General features: G+C 37.0%; 1 protein-coding gene across 1 annotated transcript in view; it reads left to right on the top strand.

Moving 5' to 3' along the window:
* The window catches only part of ANKRD60 (ankyrin repeat domain 60), a 56242-nt gene extending 39453 nt beyond the window's left edge, over positions 1 to 16789 (top strand). Inside the window, exons 9-10 of the mRNA XM_074210335.1 lie at positions 15613 to 15666; positions 16686 to 16789. The gene's annotated coding sequence lies outside the window, so the exon portion shown is untranslated. The remainder of the gene's footprint in view (positions 1 to 15612; positions 15667 to 16685) is intronic.
* The last annotated feature ends 456 nt before the right edge of the window (positions 16790 to 17245 follow it).

The raw sequence follows: 17245 nt of genomic DNA, 5'->3' as shown, positions 1-17245 counted from the left end.
AACTGTTCTAATGCTGATAAAGTTCTTAGGAGTTATACATATGTACATACATACATATATATGTATGTATGTATGCATGCATACATATGTATTATTTCCTCCAAAAAGCATGTAATAGTTTAGCTTTGATAAATTCTTTTTTATTTCTCAGTCATGTTTACATTTTCATATTTCTCTTCAGTCTTGTGTTTGAATATCAGATTTTCTATTTAGTTCTAGTTATTTCATCAGGAATGTTTGAAAGTCCTCTTTCCCCCAGTAGGATTATACTCAGTTTTTTTGAGTAGGTTATTCTTGGTTGCAGCTCCTTTGGTTTTTGGAATATATTCTAGGCTCTTTGCATTTTCCTAGTGGTAGTTGATCAGTCTTGTATAATCCTGATTGTGGCTTCACAGTATTTGAATTACTTATTAATTCTTTCTGGCTGCTTGTAGCATTTTATCTTTGACCTGAAAACTATGGGATTTTGTTATAATACTCCTGGGAGTTTAATTTTAGGATTTCTTTCAGGAGGTAATTGGAAAATTCTTGCAATTTCTATTTTACCCTTCTGATTCTAAGACATCACATTAGATTTCCTTTAAAATTTCTAGAAATACATACAAGCTCCTTTTTTTTTTATCATGGATTTCATGTAATCTCCTAATACTTAAATTCTCTCTTCTCAATATATTTTTCAGGCTAGTTGTTTTTCCTATCTCACCTTTCCTTCCTTCCTTCCTTCCTTGTTTTTTGTTTTATTGCTTCTTGATGTTTTATGGAATCATTACTTTCCACTTGATCAATTCTCATTTTTAAATATTTAATATTTATTTATCCTTATTTTGTACAAATAATGTTTTTCTATACATTAATAAAATATTTTTGTTTAAGAGTAAACAAAATACCCCTCCCCCCAAAATATAGACTTGCTTGAGCAATAAAGTAAAGGGGAGAGAAAAAAATTAAAATTAAAAAATAATAATAATTGTAGGTATGGCCAGGTGGCACAATGGACGGAGCACCAGCCCTGGAGCCAGGAGCACCTGAGCCCATATCCGGTCCCATACACCCAACAATCACCCAGCCGTGTGACATGCATGCCACCCCAACCCCATTTGCCCTGCAAAAACCAAAAAAAAAAAGAAAAAAGACCCAAAATAAAATAAAATAGTAATAATAGTAGGGATGGCTGGGTGGCAGAGAGAGCATTGGCCCTTGAGCCAGGAGCACCCGGGTCCAAATCCAGCCTTAGACACCCAACGATCACCCTGTTATGCAGCCCCAGGCAGGCCACCCAGCCCCATTTGCCCTGCATCCCCCTCAAAATAATAATAATAATAATAATAATAATAATAATAATAATAATAATAATAACAAATGTACTTCATTCTTTGTTCCAACACCAACAACTCTGTCGCTGGTGGATCAGATTCTTTATGATAAGTCCATTGCAAAAGTTACTTCCATATTTTTCCACCATTGCTATTGCTGATCGCAACTCCTTCCTTTCGTATTTCTCCACTACCATGTACTATATTTTCTCTCTCCTTTCACTCTGACTCTGCTGTAGGGTAGCTGAGTGGTGCAGCAGATAGATCCCTGGCCCTGGGGCCAAGAGGCCTGGAGCCCCCCTACCACCCCTTAGGCCCAGCATCCACCTGGCCCTATGGTCCCGGACAGGCCTTCCAATCCCAGCCCCTTGCAAGAAGTAAAAAAGAAAACGTGTTATATCTGACCACTCTACCCCCACGGTCCATCCTCTCCTCCATCATTCACACCCCTCCTGCCTTCCCCCTTTCCCTTCCCTCCTTCTTACTCCAGATGTCTGTACCTCATTGAGTATAAATGCTGTTTCCTCTCCTAGCCACCTCTGATGAGAGAGAAGATTTCCTCCTTCCCTCTTGCCTTCCCCCCTTCCATATCATTGCAATAGCTCATTGTAATAAAGAAAAATCTTATATGAAATATCTTGGCCTATTCCCCCACCCCCTTTTTCTTTCTCCCATTACATTTCCCTTTTTTTCTACTGACTCCATTTTTACACCATATTTTATCTTCAAATTCAGCTTTCTCCTGTGCTTCAACTATAAAAGCTCCTTCTACCTGCTCTATTAACTGAGAAGGCTCATATGAGTATTATCAGTGTCATTTTTCTATGCAGGAATACATGCAGTTCATCATCATTAAATCCCTCATATTTTCCCCTTCTCCTCCAATCTCTATGCTTCTTCACCTGAGTCCTGTATTTGAAGATCAAACCTTCTGTTCAGCTCTGGCCCTTCCAACAGGAATATTTGAAATTCCCCTGGTTCATTGAGAGTCCATCTTTTTCCCTGGAAGAGGACATTCATCTTTGCTGGTTAGTTGATTCTCAGTTGCATTCCAAGCTCTTTTGCCTTCTGGTATATTATATTACAAGCCCTATGAGCTTTTAATATAGTTGCTGCTAAGTCCTGTGTGATCCTGACTGCAGCTACATGGTATTTGAATTGTGTCCTTCTGGCTGCTTGTAATATTTTCTCTTTGACTTGGGAGTTCTGGAACTTGGCTTTGACATTCCTAGGGGTTGGTTTTTTGGGATCTCTTTCTTGGGGGGATCAGTGGATTCTCTCCATTTCTATTTTACCCTCTGCTTCTAGGATATCAGGGAAATTTTCCTGTAGTAATTCTTTGAAAATGATGTCAAGGCTGTTTTCCTGATCATGACTTTCAGGTATGCCAATCATTTTTAAATTATCTTTCCTAAATCTGTTTTCCATATCAGTTGTTTTTTTCAATGAGATGTTTCACATTTTCTTCTAATTTTTCTTTTTTTTTTGGTTTTGAAGTAATGAGTCCTGATTTCTTGTAAATTCATCCATCTCCCTGACTTCTATTTTTTGTCTGAAGGATTTGTTTTCCTCAGAGAGTTTTCTTATCTCTTTTTCCATCTGGCCAATTTTGCTTTTTAAAGCATTCTTCTCCTCAATAACTTTTTGAACTGTTTTATCCATTTGACCTAAGCTGGTTTTTAGCATGCTATTTTCTTCAGCATTTTTTTGGATTTCCTTGACTAGGCTGCTGACTTCATTTTCATGTTTTTCCTGCATCTCTCTCATTTCTTTTCCCAGTTTTTCTTCTAACTCACTCATTTGATTTTCAAAGTCTTTTTTGAGCTCTGTTATAGCCTGGGCCCAATTTCTGTTTTTCTTGGAGTCTTTAGATGCAGGAGCTTGTGCTTCCTCATCTTCAGACTGAGTATATTGATCCTTCTTGGGATCATAGATAATGTATTTCTCAATGGTGTTCCTCTTTTTTCTCTGCTTGCTCATTTTCCCAGACTAAGCCTGTTTTTGAGGTGCTTCCTGAGCTTTTGGGACATTCCCACAAGGGTCTTAGTGTGTGTGTGTGTGAGGCTCTGTCCTCCCTCCTGGTCTGTGAATGACCATATGTGCCCCCTTCTGCTACGGGGCTGAGGTGGAGGGGGCCCCTGCTCTTCTTTGGTGGGGCCTAGACTGCAATCAGGATCTGAATGTGGTCAGAGCTCCAGAGTCCTGTTCCAGGGGCAGAGGACAGAGCAGTCTCTCTTCACTCCCCTCCCTCAGGTCAATGGGCTCATACCCTGGGGGCTCCCGCTTACTGGCTCCACTTGCTTATGTTTCCTGGATCTGGAATGCAGTGGTCATGCTGCTTGCTGTGTGCCCTGAGGGCTGGGCTTCAGGTACTCGCTCTGGCACAGGTCCCCTGATGTTCCCCCACTTTGTGCCCGGTGCTCCCTGGGGCGTAGTTCAGGAAACTCCCCTGCTGCTGTGAGCTGTGGCTCCCAGCACCCTGGGGGTTGCCTCTGTGAGGCTGAAGTTCTTTTGCTCTGGCGGGCCACCCTCTGGTGGGCCACCCCTCCAACCCCGGGGAGCCGAGCCTTTCTGCTCTTTTCCAGGTTAACTTGAGTAGGAGAATTGCCTCACTGGGTCCCTCTGTGGGTTCTGTCTCTTGAAAATTTAGTTAAAGTCCTTAGTTTTGAAGATTTATGAGAGAGCACCTAAGACAAGATTGGCTCTTGTCGCTATCTTGGCTCCGCCCCTGATCAATTCTAATTTTAAAAATTTTAAAAATTTCTTATTAGTTTTCCAATTATATACAATAGTAATTTCTATCTGTCATTTTTGTAAGGTTTGAATTTTATAATTCCCCCTCCCCTCCCCTGTCCCTCCACAGAAGGCAGTCTGATAATTTTTACAGTGTCCATGCTATACATTAATCGAAATTGACTGTGTTGAAAGAGAAATAATATCCTTGAGGAGAAAATAAAATATTAGAGATAGCAAAATTATCTTGTACATAAGACACTTTTTAAAAAAATTGAAGGTAATAGACTTAGGTCTTTGCTTAAACTCCACAGTTCTTTCTCTGGATACAGGTGGTATTTTCCATCTCAGGTACTCTAAAATTGTGCCTTATTATTTCATTGATGGAATGAGCAATCCATTAAGGTTGATCATCACCCTTATGTTGCTATTAGAATGTATAATGTTCTTCTGTTCTGCTCATCTCGCTCAACATCAGTTCATGCAAGTCTTTCCAGGCTTCTTTGAAATCCCATTCCTCTTGATTTCTAATAGAACGATAGTCTTCCATAACATACATACATACATACATATATATATATATATATATATATATTTATATATCATGATTTGTTAAGCCATTCTCCAATTGATGGACATACACTTGATTTCAAATTCTTTGCTACCACAAACAGGGCAGTTATGAATATTTTCGTACAAGTGAGGTTTTTACCCTTTTTCATGATCTCCTCAGGGTATAGACCCTGTAGTGGTATTGCTGGATCAAAGGGTATATACATTTTTATTTCCCATTTGGCATAATTCCAAGTTGCCCTCCAGAAAGGTTGGATGAGTTCACAGCTCCACCAACAATGTATTAATGTCTCAGATTTCCCACATCTCTTCCAACATTGAATATTGTCCTTTCTGGTCACATTGGCTAATCTGATAGGTATGAGAGTACCTCAGAGCTGCTTTAATTTGCATTTCTCTAATCAGTAATGTCAATTCTAATTTTTAAGGAATTATTTTCTTTAGTATTTGTGTGCCTCTTTTTTTTACCAAATTGTTGATTCTCTTTTTCATAATTTTCTTGCACAACTCTCTTTCCCTAGTTTCTTTCCCAATTTTGTCCTCTACACTCTTATTTGATTACAAAATTTTCTTTGCTCTTCTAAAAAAATCTTTTTTTTTTTTTAAGTTTTTGCAAGGCAAATGGGGTTAAGTGGCTTACCCAAGGCCACACAGCTAGGTAACTATTATTAAGTGTCTGAGGCCAGATTTGAACCCAGGTGCTCCTGACTCCAAGGCCAGTGCTCTATCCACTGCACCACCTAGCTGCCCCTAAAAAATCTTTAATGATTGTAAAAATTCATGTTGAATTTGTGTCCAATCTACATTTTTCTTTGAGCCTTTGCTTGTAGGTGTTTTAAAGTCATTGACTTCTTCTGAGTTTGTCTTGACACCTGGCACCATAATAATTTTTTATGGACAAGTTCTTCATTTTTTGTTGTTTAACAACATTTTTCTAGCCTATTTCTTTATTTTGAACTTTATGTTAGAGGTGGGAATTTCTTTACTTCGAACTTGATATTAGTGGTGGGTTCTACTCACCTCTAGGACAGAAAGAATGTCTGGTGTCAGTTTCTTGTCTTTTATAAGTTGCTTCTGATTTTACAGCTTGGTGGGTACTTAGAAGTTTTAGGTGCTTTCAAACTGGTTTGATATGGGGAATAGTCTATTTATTGTTCTGATCTAATGCTTTACAAAAATATAGATGGTTATGTTGATTTCACTCTGTCACTTTGACTTCTTCCCTCCTTTTTCATGTTTTTACCAAGAATTTTAGTTGATTTCTAGTCAAGTGTGTTTTTCTTTGAGTTTTTTCTTTGAATTGCTTTAGACATATTCTCATTTTATAGATTTTTGTCTTCAGTGTTTCTGGATCCATAATAGTTCTTTAATTTAGGATGTCTTCTTTTATAATTTACTCATTTTTCTTGTCTATATTCTCAGATTGGGATTTTATATTAGAATCAGTCTTTGCTTACTTTTGGAAAGAATTTCAGAGCATTGTATGATTTTTATCTGGTATCCTGTTGCTATATTTTCTGGGTATTGAATGATGAATTCTTTTTTAGAAATAAATTAAAATTTATTTTTCCAACCTCATGCAAAGATAGATTTTAACAATCATATGTTTCAAATTTCACATTTTTCTTCATCTCTCTCTCTCTCTCTCTCTCTCTCTCTTCCTTCCCCTCCTCCTAACAAAGCAATCTAATATAGATGATGGATATATAACTATGTTAAACATAGTTCCATATTAACCATATTGTGCAAGAAGAATCAAATCAAGAAGGGAAAAACATAATATATAAAACAAAATTTAAAAACTGAAAGGGTAAGTTTTGGTCTGCATTCAGATTCCATGGTTCCTTCTCTGATATAGATGGTATTTTTTTTTATCACAAGTCCTTTAGAATTGTCTTTGATTATTGTTCTGCTGAGTAAGTCCATAACAGTTGATCATCATATGATGCTGCTGTTAGTATATGTGGTGCTTTTTAAATTTTTTTTTTATTTTTTAGGTTTTTGCAAGGCAAACAGGGTTAAGTGGCTTTCACAAGGCCACACAGGTAGGTAATTATTAAGTGTCTGAGACCAGATTTGAACCCAGGTACTCCTGACTCCAGGGCCAGTGCTTTATCCACTACGCCACCTAGCCACCCCTAATGCTATGCTTTTTTAGTTCTGCTTACTTCAATCACCATTAGTTCATGCAAGTCTTTCCAGGCTTTTCTGAAATCCCATTCCTCATGATTTATTACAGAATAATTGTACTCCATCACATTCACATACCATAATTTGTTCAGCCATTCTCCAGTTGATGAACATTCCCTCATTTTCCAATTCTTTGCCACTATGAAAAGAGTTGCTAAAATATTTTTCAACATGTGCATTTTTTACCCTCTTTTTTTTGATCTCATTGGGACAGACCTAGTAATAGTATTGTTAGATTAAAGGGTATCACAGTTTTAATACCCTTTGGGGCACAGTTCCAAATTGTTTTCCACAAAATTGGATCAGTTCATAACACTACTAACAAATGCATTAGTTCCCCAATTTTCTTACATCCCCTTTAACATTGATTATTTTCTTTTTTTTGGTAATATTGGCCAATCTGATAAGTGTGAGGTGGTTCCAGAGAGTTGCTTTAATTTGCATTTGTATAATCAATAATGATTTAGGGCACCTTTCATATCTCTATAGATAGTTTTAATTTCATCTAAGTACTGCCTGTTCATATCCTTTGACCATTTATCAATTGAAGAATGACTTGTATTCTTATAAATTTGACTCAGCTCTATATTTTATAAACGAGTCCTTTATCAGAAATACTAGCTGTTAAAATTGTTTCCTAATTTATTTTATGCCTTTTAAACTTGGTTATATTGGTTTTATTTGTGCAAAACTTTTCAAATTAATGTAATAAAATTATCCATTTTGCATTGTATAATGTTCTCTATCTCTTCTTTGGTTATTAATAGCTCTCCTTCCCAAAGATCTGACAGAAAAATTATTCCTTGTTCTCGTAATTGGCTTATGGTATCACCTTTTATGTCTAAATCCTATACACATTTTCAACCTTATGTTAGTACAGCATGTGAGATGTTGGTCTAGGCCTAGTTTCTGCTATGCAATCTTCCAGTTTTCCCAGCAGTTTTTATCAAAGAGTGAGTTCTTATCCCAGAGACTGGAGTTGTTGGGTTTATCTAACAATAGATTTCTTTAGAAATTTACTACCATTTCTTTTGTACCTAATGTATCCCACTGGTCCACCACTCTATTTCTTAGACATTGTTAAACTGTTTTGATGACTGATGCTTTATAATATGGTTTTAGATCTGTTATGAATGATGAGTTCTTCTCAGATCACATAGGGACTCCAGTCAGAGAGTTGCAAACTTTCACCAAGTCCTGGGGGATATCATCTAGGACATTGTCTAATTGTTGCCCTCCTGGTCTTGCTAAGCTTAAGGCATTGTTTTGGTTCTAGGTAACACACATCCAGGTGGATTTCTGTCAGACAGTTGCTGATCTTTCACTCTATCAACTAGTTGGAAGGCTCTGGGTTCAGAGTAACAGAGATCCAAGTTAATCCTTGCTTCTACAGTCCAATGTTTGGTTGCTCACCCCTGAGCTGAATCCTAGATCCTGCTTTATGGTCAGAGGGAAAAAGTTGCTGATCTGTTTCTAATATGAGCCCACTGAGGATGGTGAATGTCACATTCTGTTCTGCGGTCAGAATGACAGAACTCCTGACTCATCCCTGAGCAGAGCCTAAGGGTGGAATTCAAGTTTTAACTCCGAAGTAAGAGCAAGAGATTTTCCACAGTATCTACCTTGGTTATTTGTCTATAGTCTGAATTTTTATTTTGGACTGGAAAATGACCAACTATAATTTCTCCTTAGATTTCCTAATCATCAATTGGTCTTATGTCCTTTGATCTGTGTTGAATTTGCTGTGGGGAGACCCAGGCTATACAGTTTTCTTTTACTCTGATATCTTTCACCCTCATTATTTTTTGATGTGCCCTAAGTTCGACAATATTTTCAGAGCAAAATATCAGAATGAGCTTTTTAGGAAAAGAGACATTCCTTCCTATTCTGAAAGCTATCTGAATTTTACAGAATCCTTGTCTGGAAGGAATCTTAGATATCATTTATATCATTTGACATATGGAGATACTGAGATAGGGAAGAAAAGTAGTAGCTGTTAAATTAGGTACTGTTTGGTACTTAATACCATATTTAAAGATATACCACTCCACCAAAGTGATTCTATAGTTCTTTTCTAAATGGTACCAGTGTTTTCTTAATATAGTATCATTCAAGGCATCAAACAAATACTGATTGAATATTCACTATAGTAGAGGGCATTTAGGTAGAACTAGTGAATAAAATATTGGACCTAGAGTTAGGAAGACTCATCTTTCTGTGTTCAAATCTGACCTCAGATACTTACTAGCTGTGTCCATGGACAAATTACTTAGCCCTATTTACCTCAATTTCCTTATCTGTAAAATGAACTAGAGAAGGAAATGGCAATTAATTCTAGTATTTTTGCCAAGAAAGCCCCCAAACGGGGCACAAGGACATGACTGAAACAACTAATAGCAAAAAAAAATAGTAAGGACAAAAGAAAGATATAAAATAAAATAAATGAGCTTCTGATCTAATTGAGAAGAAAACATACCCAACAATTCAACAGACATGTATAGCATTTAATACAATGTATAGATCAGTATGTTAAGTACTGGGAATTTAAAGAAAAATATAAGTATCCTATCCCTAAGGATATATATATATATATATATATATATATATGTATATGTATATATATATATATATATGTCATGCTTTGTATTGTTGGAACACATGCTACAACAGCAACAAAATAATTGTATTATTGAGATGAATGAAAAACCCAAGAGACAGAGTTTATGGGTAATTAATAATCAATTTATTAATTCAGTTAAATAATAATAAATTGGTGGTCAATAGTCTCTTACTAACCAAAGATCCCACCATGGAGAAAGGGGATGCCCCTGACAGATGAAAATCAACCCTGATTGATGGACTATTAATGAGGGATTGTACATATTAATGAGGAGATGGGTTAAAAGTCTTCAGCTTCTCCCATTGAAAATGTGACTTGATCATGACACTCAGATGCTTCCAGCAATCTGGACAAAGGAAGTCATTTCTACACAGATCGGTTTGGCTAGTTTTCTCCTCCGTGAGCTAAGCTCTCCCTAGATTGCAATGGAGCGTGCCAAGGACATGGGCTCAATGTTTTAGGACTGGAATGCACCTAGATTAGATTCTGTTACTCTGTAAACAAAAATAAGTTTCACTAGTTGAGTGGGACCTTCCAAAGTTCAAGGACCATGTACTATGAGGATTAGACCCATCTCTTCTAGTCTTACCCTTCAGATACTGATTGAAAGATCAGACACTGGTCCCTGAATGAGAAAATAGAAGGGGGAAAAACCTCAATCTTAATTTAATAATAAGATATTAGTATAATAGAAAAAATAATAATTTTTTTCAATATACATGGCATTGATATTGTAGAAATTTGGAAATAATTTTTTTAGAGAATAAAGGCTTGAATTAAAGAAAGAGGATTTTTCTGATCTTTTTTTAAGAAAGATTTTATTTATTTTGAGTTTTACAATTTTTCCCTCATTCTTGCTTCCCTCCCCCCCACCCCCCCACAAAATACATTCTGTTACTATTTACATTGTTTCCTTGGTATACATTGATCTCAGCTGAATGTGATAACAGAGAAATCATATCCTTAAGGAAGACAAATAATGTATGAGATAGTAAAATTACATAATAAGATAACATTTTTTTTTCTAATTTGACGGTGATAGTCTTTGGTCTTTGTTCAAAGTCCATAATTCTTTTTCTGGATACAGATGTTACTCTCCATTGCAGATATCCCAAAATTGTCCCTAGTTGTACTGATGGAATGAGCAAGTGCATCAAGGTTGGTCATCACCCCCATGTTGCTAGGGTATACAATGTTTTTCTGGTTCTACCTATCTTGCACAGCATCAGTTCATACAAATCCTTCTAGGCTTCCCTAAATTCCCATCCCTCCTGGTTTCCTAAAAGAACAATAGTGTTCCATGACATACATATACCACAGTTTGTTAAGCCAATCTCCAATTGAAGGACATTCACTTAATTTCCAATTCTTTGCCATCACAAACAGGGCTGCTATAAATATTTTTGTACAAGTGATGTTTTTACCCTTTTTTAAAATCATCTCTTCAGGGTGTAGACCCAGTAGTGGTATTGCTGAATCAAAGGGTATGTACATTTTTGTTGCCCTTTGGGCGTAATTCCAAATTGCTCTCCAGAAAGGTTGGATGAGTTCACAGCTCCACCAATTATGTATTAGTATCCCAGATTTCCTGCATCCTTTCCAACATTAATCATTGTCCTTTCTGGTCATATTGGCCAGTCTGAGAGGTGTGAGGTGGTATCTCAGAGATGCTTTAATTTGCATTTCTCTAATATGTAATAATTTGGAGCAATTTTTCATATGACTATAGACTGCTTTGATTTTCTCAGCTGTAAATTGCCTTTGCATATCCTTTGACCATTTGTCAATTGGGGAATGGCTTGTTTTTTTTTTTTTTTTGAAAATTTGATTCAGTTTTCTGTATATTTTAGAAATGAGTCCTTTGTCAGAAATATTAGTTGCAAAAATTGTTTCCCAATTTATTACATTTCATTTGATCTTGGTTACAGTGGTTTTGCTGTGCAAAACTTTTTTAATTTAATGTAATCAAAATTATCTAGTTTGTTTTTAATGATGCTCTCTATCTCTTCCTTGGTCATAAACTGCTTCCCTTTCCATAGATCTGACAGGCAAACTACTGCTTGCTTATAATATTGCTTTTTATGTCTAAATCCTGCATCCATTTGGATCTTATCTTAGTATAGGGTATGAGGTGTTGGTCTAATCTAAGTTTCTTCCACACTAACTTCCAATAAGAAAAGGAATTTTGAAAAAAAAAAGGAACACAGATGGCATTGTAATATTTTTTCTCAGGGATGTTGGGAGTAGAAGGCAAGGAGTGTACATGCTGTTTTTGAGTGAGTAGTTTGGTTTGTCTGGAGCACAATGTTCATGCAGAGGAGAGGAGTAGGAGATGATAATGAATTAAGAATAAGGTAGTGACCAGATCGTCAGAGATCTTCAGGATAAAGACTATACCATGCTAGAGGGTATCTTACCCATTTGGTACTGAAGATAGCAAATGAAATATCGGTTTCCTATACATATTTTTGGGAATTTCTTCTAAAGGGAATGAGAATGCTCTGTAAATCAGGAATCTAGTCAAAGTAGTTGTGTCTGAAACCTCAATTTACAAAAAAGATTCATTGGAATACCATGGCAGGTCAGGGAAATGATTATGGGTTTTTAATGAGCACACAAATTAATACTCCTATAAACAGGAACAACCATTGCCTTTGCCCAGCTGGCATTAGAATCAGTAAGGAATTTTTTTGGGGGAGGACTTGAAAAATGTCAAAAAATTGCTTTCACTTCATCCTCAGAGCTGCAGCTGAATCCAGGTGAAGCAGGTGAACAACAGTCACTCTGAAAAGCCCAAAGACCAATGGCTATGGATGAACCTTTGGTAATAAGTAAAACACCAAATTCTGTGTAGCTGTGGCATGAATTAGATTTGTTTTCCTTATCTTTTTTCTTTGTAAATGTTCTTGGTTAGTTGATTAAGTGTACTCAACTCTTTGTTGGGATTTTCTTGGCAAAGATGCTGGAGTGGTTTGCCATTTCCTTTTCCAGCTCATTTTACATGTAAGCAAACTGAGGCAAACAGGGTTAAGTGATTTCTCTAGAGTCATACAGCTATTAAGTGCCTGAAGCCTGGATTTGAAGAAGCCTCTTGACTCCACCACACTGGAGAAAGTGTGGGTCCCGAAGTCAGGAAGACTTGAATTCAAATCCAGTTTCAGACATTTATTGTGTAATCTGGACTGGGGGATTTGAACTCAGATCATCTGATACTATATCTAGGGTTTTTTCCTATCACTCATTTTCCTCTGAATATTAGTTTGTTCAAGTGTAAAATGAAGAGAAATACCCATAGCCACGTACCTCCTGTGGCAAGTGTATCCTGTGGATACATCAGAATCCAGGTTTTATGATTCTAAGACCCATTCTCTACAGTTTTGTGAGTGAGATTTTTAAGTTTAGTTTTTGAAGTGAGCAATGATCAAATTTATGGGACAGCAAGCAATATTTTCCCATAGACTTGCAAAGAATATCACTTTCATGCATGGAATAGGGGCTTAGGTATTTGTAGACTGTTGAATGACTATCCTATTTAAACATACGGGCATCATCTGCCACCTAACAAAGGCAATGATCTTTCCAGGGCAAGACAAGAGCCCTTTCTTCCCAGCAACCCTGGGCAGAGCGAGGAAGGAGAGAGTATGTGAGCAGAAGAGAATTTATCTGACCTCAAATCCTTGCCAATCATAGTTTCTCTCTTGCATTGCTTGCTGACATTTCTGGTTTAGTTGTTCTGTGGTTCTTTCATTTTGTTATTACTCATTTAAGTGAATATTCTTGCGTCATTCTTCCCCCTCCATGCATACCCACAGGTGTAGGCATAAACACACACACACACACACACACACACACACACACACAGACAAAACCCCCTATCCCCAATTCCTAGGCATATTTAATATCCTTAGTTATTAACCAAAAACTGTTAACCTTGTCATATTTAGTGACTGGAAGCAGAAAAGTCCATTTGGTTCTCAGGGGAATGAATTCTAATTTTCTGCCTGTCAGAAACTGACATTTTACATATTTTACTCTTTCCTCCCCCAGTTTAGGGCTAAATTTAAATGTGCATGTCATGGGGAAGGACCTTTTGTTCAGGACTCAAATCCTCCCAAAGCATTGGCAGGTTTCCAGTATGTGAGACTCTTGACCAGGCAATAAGGGTGGAGTGAAATTTCATGGGTGGAATAGAATGGTAGGGGAAGTGAGAATGAAAAGTTGCAGATGAGAGGTTATTGCAAAAGGCACATTAAATTTCCTTGCCAGATACCATTTTCTACCTCCTCCCCTCCCCCCACAAATAAAATGGATGAGTAGCAACTAATAGGGAAGTAAAAAGGCAAACAAAAACAAATTATGCAAATCTACCATGGGGGTACACATGTCTGTCATTAGGATATAATGATTCTTAGTTGGAATCCTAAACCACTGGGAGCTCTTCAAGAACACATCATTAGGAGAAAACTTGTCCAGAGATAGCAAAACTTTGCTCACCTGGGCTAAGGAATTGTTTGCTGTCTCAGAAATAGTTTAGATCATATATGTCCAGTAGTAATAATCATAGTTCACATTTATGTTTGCAAGATCTTTCTGTGTCATTTTATCCTCACAATAACTCTGAGAAGTAGGATCTATTATAATTCCTATTTTAAAGACAAAGAAATTGAGGTTCCCAGAACTCAAAGTGATCTTTATGTGTTCATTCAGCCAGTAAATTCCAGAAGTGGGTTTGAACCACAGTGCTTCAAGTTGAATGTTAAAGAAATAATACCTTAAAAGAATGTAATACTTTTTTCACAACAACTCTGTAAGATTAGTGATATGTTTACTATGATCACCATTTTACAGATGGGAAACTAAGGCTAGTAAGTTTTACAAGGTCATCATTGAATCTGGACTCCGATCAAGTTTTCTGATTCCCAGGTCACTTCTTATTCTACAATGCCATCCTATAAAGGACAGAATTAATTTTGGATTTTCAGTTATTTGTGCAGCTTTCATCAATTTCATCTTCTTAAAAATTGTAAAATGAATTTTATGTTGTATCCAACAATTTAATTGACAGAAGTAGCTTGTTTTAATGTTGTACATTTGCTGAGAGTAGAATGAGTGGAAGTTCAAATAACTAGGTGTTAATTTGGACCAGAGCATTTTATATTCTATCTCAACTGAAGCATTCTTACTCAAAAGGAGCCATTGAGGGGACCTTCATCTCAAAGATCTCTTCAAAATCCAGTAACTGGGGATATACTGTGTTGTAATAGAAAGAACTTCCCAGATGTGAGATTGGAGAGTTTATCTTTGAGTTGTCTCTGATCTCTTGACATCTCCATTCTGCGTCTCAATTTCTTCTTCAGTAAATGGAGATACTAGCATGCTACCTCCCTCTGTGTAAAGGGACATTGCTCTCCTGTGAGATTACCAAAAGTCTGCCAGGTCTGTAGTATGTTCAAGAGGTTTCTCTAAGCTTCAAGATAATTTACATGCCTTGACCTTTGTTCATGGGAAGAATATGACAAGAGTTAGAAAGATTTATAGAAAAGAACATGATTTTCCCATATTCAAATACTCTTCTTAGGTGGCCCTGACTATGGTGGGGAAGGAGTGGGAGATGAAACATAACCTGCACTATGAGACTAGGAAGAGATAAACGGTATTAAGTGCCCTACCATGAGTGAGAACTGGTGTCCATTGTAGAGCAGGGGAGGTCAAGAAATATTCCTAACTACCTGAGGGGCTAATGTGTTCTGGCAGGTAAAGCCAAAGGCTTTACTTCCAGAGAACTGGAAATGTGTTAATTAGCACAGTAGCATGATGACCCTGGCTTTTTTATGGTGAGACCTGTTACACTTTCCTGAGAAAGGAAGCATAGATGACAATGCCAGCAGTAGCAGTGCAGATTTCATTTTTTTAACAATCATTTATTAAATGTCCAAGAAATGCAGATCTGCATTGGTATTGAGATGAACAAGACAAAAACAAAACAAGAAAACAAGAAAACATCAGGCTCTGAGCCCAAGGAACTTACATTCTATTAGGAAAATATATGTACATTTTTGTTCTTGTTTGGTTATTTTCAGTCATATCTGACTCTTTATGACCCTATCTGAGCTTTGTTTTTTTTTTCTTCCAGCAAATGATACTGAGGTGATTTACCATTTCCTTCTCCAATTCATTTTACAGACAAGAAAACTGAGGCAAATGGGGTTAAGTGATTTGCCCAGAGTCACAAAGCCAGTAAGTGTCTGAAGTCAGATTTCAACTCAGGAAGATGAATCCTCTTGACTCCAATCCCTACCATCTTAACCACGATACCACCTAGCAATGCCATAGATATGAACATAGCTAAGAATATTATATATATATATATGTATATATATATATATATATACTAAATATATTAGCAGTTGAGGGGGTTATCAGATTAGTGGTGAAAGTAGCACTTTAGATAAGGATTCTACAAAGTGGAGGCAAGGAGAGGGTACATGCCAAAAAAGGGTACAACCTTTACAAAGGCCTAGAGGTGGTAGATGAAACATTCTTCATAGGAAATAGTAAATACATTAGACCTTTTAGGTCTACAATATTGAATGAAGAAAACATAATAATGTGAAATAATCATGGAAAAATGCCTAGGGACCATTTTATAGAACCTGAGTGCTTTAGTAGGAGCCAGAGACTAAGGCAGTATTGAACCACTCAAAGATCAGAAAGACAGAACAGTGATTCCCTGCCTTCCTTCAAGACTGTTCAAATTCTACTTCCTCCGGGAAGCCTAATTGACTGCCATACAGAATGATGAGGTCCCACAGCAGTGAATCCTGGGTCCACAGACCAGAACTGAGAACCCATGAAATATGGGGTCATGAAACAAAAATAGAGATTGTGTCCTTCCCTAGGATGGTTAGACCTGTGTCTTATGCAGTTCTAGGTTAGGGGAATCAACCTTCTAAAGACCTCCTTTCCCATGAAGTAGGATACCCCAACCTAAGGATGGTACAATAACTCTGGAGCAACTGTATAGGTTACTGGAGGTGATGGTACCTATTGTAGGCAAAAGTTTCAGCTAGGATATATTATAGGTTCTTAGGACTTGAACTACAGTTGGAAGGAACCTCAGAAACCATGGAGTCCAACTTTCCCAGTTTATATACAAGGAAAAAGAGACCCAAGGAGTTTAAGTAATTCATCTTTTTTTTTGAATTTCCTTCTGTGTAATAAATCTGTTCTGTGTTCCATTGTTCTGTGTCTTGTAGGACTTGGAGTGCCTGTAGGGAAAATGAATTCTTCTAGACCAGAGATAACAAAACGGAATCAGACGTTCCCAGAGCCTGGACCTTGAGAAGGTTGAAACAAGCTCTAGAGATGATTAATGATTGGGAAGCCCAGACAGCGCTTTGTTGTTGGACTACAGTTACATACTTTTATAAACTTTAAAGGATGTGAGCTAAGTTAGGAACTGTGGAAGTTATATTAAACTGGGTCAGGTCATGTGGAATGTATGTATTGCAATCCCAGGACAATAATGGTTTCCTGGTGACTGGAAAAGATTGACTCCCAAAAGTTTTATTTCCTAAATATTTAGTTCAAGGGATCAGCTCACATATACACAGAGGTAATCTGTATCTGTTTTTGTGGGGTGTGATTTTCCCAGGGTCCCTTTGTAAGGATGTATCTGGAAATTATATCCCTGGATATGCTAACTGGTTCAGTAGAGAGTTGGGGGGGGGAGTATTTCCTATGAGTTGTTTGCACAAGATCTGCTATTCTTCCCTTTGAAAATAAGTTCTCTCTGCATATGTTTTGAGCACAATTT

Source organism: Macrotis lagotis, chromosome 1 (assembly GCF_037893015.1).
Source record: "Macrotis lagotis isolate mMagLag1 chromosome 1, bilby.v1.9.chrom.fasta, whole genome shotgun sequence".
Classification (NCBI taxonomy): Eukaryota; Metazoa; Chordata; class Mammalia; order Peramelemorphia; family Peramelidae; genus Macrotis; species Macrotis lagotis.
Note: the sequence above shows the minus strand (reverse complement) of the source record. Positions and strands in the feature narration are given on the sequence as shown.